This window comes from Harpia harpyja, chromosome Z (assembly GCF_026419915.1).
Source record: "Harpia harpyja isolate bHarHar1 chromosome Z, bHarHar1 primary haplotype, whole genome shotgun sequence".
Lineage (NCBI taxonomy): Eukaryota > Metazoa > Chordata > Aves > Accipitriformes > Accipitridae > Harpia > Harpia harpyja.
In genome coordinates, this window is record NC_068969.1 from 106,725,002 (window position 1) to 106,731,001 (window position 6,000).

Here is a 6,000-nt window from a genome sequence, read left to right on the forward strand (position 1 = left end):
ACTCCTGGGAGAGCAGCAGTCATATGGAGGAGGAGAAGAGTTGAGAAGCACTAGTTTCCACCCCTACAAGTGGCCTTTGCTCCATCAATGCGTTTGAGCACTAGTTTTGCTTCTGGGAGTGTGTACTTGGACTTAGGAGTGTGGGGGCTCTCATCTGAGACCTGCAGTGGCTGCTGCAGCAGAGGTGTACTCAGCACAGGACCTGGCTTCCAATGTGAACTGGCCCTGGAACATCTGTGGAGAGAGAAGAGGGGGGTAGCAGGTACCCACGAGCCAGCTGGTAAGGCTAGTCTTCCCCCAAGGATACACAGCCCATCATCAGATAAGGCAGACAGAGGCAAGAGGAGAGATCAGGGAACAGAGAAGCAACCAAATTTCCTTATGGGGCTGGGGCAGCCCAGACCTCGGTGTGCCAGATCCCAGCTTGTCCCCACCAGCGGTCCTGGTCAGCTCTGTCTGTGCCCAGGTCAGCAACGTCCCATATGTGTATCCCATGGGCTGGATTCTTCCCACGAACTCCTGCCACCTCTGAGCTGGCCAGGGAGCAAACCACAATTTAGGACTTCGCCTTTCATTGCCTCTCAGCACCTCCCAAGCATTTGGATCCTGTTGGGGCCAGAGAAAAGATGCCTTCCCACCCCCACCCCTGATCAGCACCATTTGAAGCCCATGCTATGAATGTGCCGTAACCCTGGTACATGGGGTGTAACAGCTCCTGCCATGTCACTCACTACAGTAATAAGTGATAAATAATTGCAGTGACCTCACCTGTAGACCACAGCTGTACTTAGAGGCCTCTGTGGAGGTCAGGGCTCTGGGCGAGGTGTGCTGGGTACTAATGGCTGTCCCCACAGTGCTAATTTAAGTAGGGATGGAAAAAAAAGCACATCGACTCTTATTTTCAGGTAATGGGCTGAGAGGAGAGGGGTGAGAGCATTTTGCCAAGCAGTGAAGATCAAGGTCTTGGATTCCCTCCCCTTCTCTTCTGGCTCAGTGTTTTGGCTTTTCCTCCTGGCATATCCTTCATGATCTGGGAGCCCTGCGCCCAGAAGTGGGTGCAGAAGTGTGTCCTCACTATCTCTGGGGCAAGCACGAGGCGTCCTTTTATTCAAAGACTTTATAAGTTAGCTTAACCTCCACTTATGGACCACAGAAGAGCACGGGAGACTCGCCATTCTCTTGACCTCTCTGTATCAATACAGGCTGTTTTCCTAAAAGAGGTACAAAAGTCCTGTGCGTGATGCAGGAGTCCTCAGGCTGACATGAGGGACCAGGTTTGCACCAAACAAGAAGTCAGACCAGGTGATCAAAATGGTCCTCGCTGGCCTTAAAGTTTATGAATACTGTTTAAAACCTTGGGATCTCTGCTTCGGTCAGTTAGTTTAAGCAAAAAACCTTTGAATTTCAGCTGCTTTCCCATTCAGCTAAATCCCAATTCAATTTCTTCTGGACAAGTTTATCATCTTATTCCTGCCAGCCAGGTGCTTTAATCTCTAACATTGTCTTCTTTCACCCATCTAGTTCAGGCTGCTTCAGCCTTTTTCAAGCAAACCCAGATGAAAAGGGCCATCTCGGGACAGGCAGCTCTGCCTGCCAGCTTGCCCCCAAACCCTATGTCAGCTCTGCCAGAAGCAGGCAAGGATTGTGGGGCTGGTTAGCACCATGATCACAACCATGTCAATACCCTGTATCCCAAACATCCTTAAAACTAAAGCAGGGAGGGAGAGGACTGCCAGCGATAGATTAGTCTTGGCTGCTGACAGGGAATCAGCCAGGCAAGAAAAAGAACTGGAAAAAGGAGCAAGATGAGATATGAATGCACTCAGCTGCAAGGGAACAATGTTTCTTGTACCAGCAATGAACATGGCAACAGGAAAAGGCTTTGGATGTAAGCATCCCCATTTTTTAAAGTATGGTCCTGCTGCCACTGTAGCACCATGTGCTTGCAGATAAAGGGTGTTTGGGAGGAGTGTGACAAGCGGGAGCACGGTTCCCCAAGTAATTTCATTTCTTCCACAGAGATCTGCAGTATGGGATCAGACAGTACAGGCTGCACCACAATCTTGCAAGGGATGTGGTCAGCACAGCATGCACCAAAATCTTGGCCTTTGCTTAGGGAGGATTGTGAATGAATGAAGGTCCTCTGATGGTTTCCTCGTGGACCAGAGCTTTCTCCTCTTGCAAAGGCTGCTGAGGGCATCTGCCAGCCTTGGGCTGCAGAGCAGAGGTGAGGAAGGGAATGCAGCTGGAAACAGGCAGCAACATGGTGCAGATGGGGTCTGGAGGCAGCTACACATGTGATGAGCTGGCAGAAATAGTTAATTCAAGGAGGAGGAGATGACACTTCCAGGAAAACTTCAGTGCCTGGAGTCTTGGGCGCACTGCCACTCTATGGGCTGGTCCTGGGGCACCTCTCAGCAGCACAGCTCTTGTGTTCCTCTACCTTGTCTCCATCATCAGATATATGCAGGGCTATCCTGTGCTTACACCTGGGGGATCCTGATTTCAAAGCACACCCCATGAGCCCTTCTGCAGCACTACCAGGCTGCCTTGGATGCAGGACAAGGACCGCATCTCCCATGACATGGATGAGGCAATTCTCCATGCCAGGCAAAGCACAGGGCAAGCAGAGGATGTGGGAAGTGATACATTAAAGCCCTATTTATTGGCTATCCACCACCCAGACAACATGGGTGGGAAGAGCACAGACACCACAAGCATTAAAAGTCTTTCTGCTGGGAGAGCCTTTTTCTGCTCGAGCTTGTCTCAGCAAGAAGCAGCTCTCGATAAAACTCTTTCAGCAGTGCTGATGGCTGACTGAAGCGGAGCAGCAAACACAACCCCAGCAGGAGACCGTTTAGGTTATTATTTTAATTAATTGCACATGTAGCTAAACTGAAAGAAAAATAGAGACGTGACACCCAATTATTCAAATCAGTTCCTGCCAGTCACACACCGCTGCTGCTACCACAGTCCCAACGCGAAGCTCTGCCCTCTGCTACCTCCAGAAATGCCAGAGATTTGCATCTCAAGGTTGGCAAGATGTTGTCTTGCAATGTTTCTTGCTGTGCAAAAGGGATGAGGAGTTGTAAATCTACCAGCGTGGTCCCACAAGGGATTGCATTTCCTAGAGCCAGTGAATTAACCTTTCCTATGGCAGAGTTTCCCCCCAAAAGCCTCATTCTTCACAATGCAGCACAGACTGCTCCAGACAAGCTTCCCAGTGACCCAGGGAGACACTGGAAGATGCAGCCCCATAGCCAGGAGAAGGACTCAGTGAGAACAAGCATTGGGCTCCTAAAGGGAAATACCCTCAAAGCAAAGTCCAGCTCCAAGGAGATGCTTACCCAGCTACAATCACTTGGGATGAGTTCAGAAAGTTAAAGCAGAGTGCTTCAGGCTGGGAAAGCTGCAAGTTTTCTTCTGTAGTGACCAAAAATGAGAAAATGAGACTGTCAGGCTTTTCAGGACTTGAGCTTTTGAACATAAGTCTTCCTCTAGAGCGGGTGTTGCCGGGTTTTACAGCTGCCCGTTCCTGTTCTCCCACTGTGGGTACAGACATGCCTATTTCTGTTCAGTGGTGCCAGGCACAAATCCCTCTTTAGCTCCCAAGCTGCAGCCCTGGGGCTGTGATCCCCAAATGGTCTCTCAGTGAGCAGGGTGGTTTCCTGATTTTCTGCAGCACGTTTCCCCCAAAGCAACAGCTCAGTGAGGTCTCTGGTGATGCCTCCGCTGGAGAAAAATCAGAGATTTCAGTAGAATGAAAAATTCCCATCTCTGGTCACCTCTGATGTGTCTGCGAAGCCCAGTGAGGCCACCCATCAGAGTGCTCATCCCAGTCCAGCTCGGCTCTGAAGCTTCTTGGGGTGCAGCGCTTTCCCCTGTACCTAAGCCATGCCCCTGGCACCCAGTGGGGATGAGAGCTGCACCAGCAAAACCAGGCAGACCCTGTCCCCAGGAGACCTGCTGCCTGAACTTGGCAGGTGAATGGGTAATTTGCCTGATTTTATTCTACTTTTTAAAAATCAATCTGGTGCAATCTGGTGAGCTGCCTGTGCTCCTGCATCATTAGCTCGGTGGGGCAGGGGACAGGCTCTCCCCTATGCTGCAGGTATCAGCTACTTCTTCACTCCAACCATCTAGCTTATTAACAAGTCCAATTAAACTGCCAGCCATGCTTCCCCATTTGCATTTTCCTTTGAAGTTTACTCCTTGTATTTGAGACCTGGAAAAGGTCTGGCGTGCTCCAAAACCAGTTGCTTTTTTCTGACTATGCTAGTTAGTCTGCTGGTAGTTAAATTTCTCTTAAACTCTGGTTTTGCCTAGGTGCTTCAATTGTCACAGCAATGAAACCACTGCCACCTTCTTCCTACGTGTGCAGGTAGTTTGCTTGTTGCATTATTCACAGCTACCTCGTGGCTACCTGTTGGTCCTCTGCCTCCACCCACTGTGTCTCACCCCATGATTTTAATGTAAGCCCTTCAGAGCAGATGCTCTCCCTGGGTTGCGCTGTGCAGAGATCGGGGAACAATTTTAACCATCCCACTTTAGAAACAGATGGAGTTAATTAAAGTCATTCCCCTTCTCCCGATAGCCTCTGTCCCAGAGAGGCTGGCTGCAGCAAAAGCAGACTGGCAGGGATTTCCTATAGCCTATATTTCCTGTAGGCACCATTTGAGGTCTGCATCTTCATACCTGCTAGGTCTGCCCTGGCACATTGGGAGGGAGACCAGATGGAGAGGCACAGCGCCTGTTTCTACACTTTGGGCACCAACCAGCCTGGGGGTTGAACAGTCTCTTCCATGGCATGGTTTGCCTCACCAACACCACCACTGTTCCAGTGTGGGTGCTGCAGAGCTGGGGGTGATGCCTGCTCCATGGGTGCCCTGCCTGCTGGTATACCGGCAACACGTCATCAAAGCATCATTTCGCAGGTAACAGCTTTCTAGGTGAGGCTTTGATCACAGCCAATTTGATCCCAGACACCACACCCCTCCTGCCTTCTTCTTTATTGTTACAAAGACATTTTTAAACATTGCGAGTTTTTATTTTTAAATCAGTGCCGTCCTGGAGCAGTGTTAACTCCTCTCCTTCCTGCAGAGCTGGGGCTTGGGTCCTGCCCCACTCAATTCCAAATGTCCCTCAATTTGTAGGGACATTTCACCCTGCCCCAGATTTAACCTACCAATCTGGTGGCTTCTTTAGGGAGGCCAAAAAAACCAGGCTACGGACAGAATTTCTCCTGCAGCCTTCAACAGAGTGATTGTCATTAAAAAATATACCTCCCCAAACCATCCCGCGACTACATACGTAGGTAACCCTGCTTTTCTCAGTTCCTTTGTGAATTTAAAAAGACAGCTAGAAACACTTGTAGCCCTGCCTCATACGCTGTCTGGTCACCAGTGGGGTGACGGACAGAAGGGAGAGGTTTTTGGGAAGGTGGAGGGCTCCTTCCCTCATTGGGGCACCTCTCGAGCCCTGCAGCTGCCCTGTAGCATCTGGGCTTCAGGTCCACGCTGCAGCCTGCACTAAGCCCCTTTCCCATAGAATCCCATTGCCCCAGACTCACTGAAATGCAGGGGGAAGCGCAGAACCAGCCTGGCATGCTCAGGTTTATGTACCTCCTGAGCCTGGGGCAGATTTGCAGCAGTTATGGTCGGTCTCATGTGCAATGAATACGAAGTTAACTGTACCTTCAAAAGCTGCTTTTTCCCTTCTTGAAGTGCTGGGGAAAGTACTCATGTGGAAACCTCAGAAGCCACTTCAGGTCTGCTCTCCTTCGCCTGTGATTAGCTCCAGAGCAAAACAGTCCTTCCCTGTTTCCTGTTGAGTTTCCACATGTACCAGGGCTATTTGCAGCCCCAGATATCACTATGGGGCAGACCAGCCTGCCGTGTGCCAGCCCTGTGCTCAGTCCAGTGCTGCGCTGGGGGCTGGCGATGCTACAACCTCATCAGGACCTTGCTGTATGTGCCTCGGTGGCTTGCGCCTGCCGCTGGC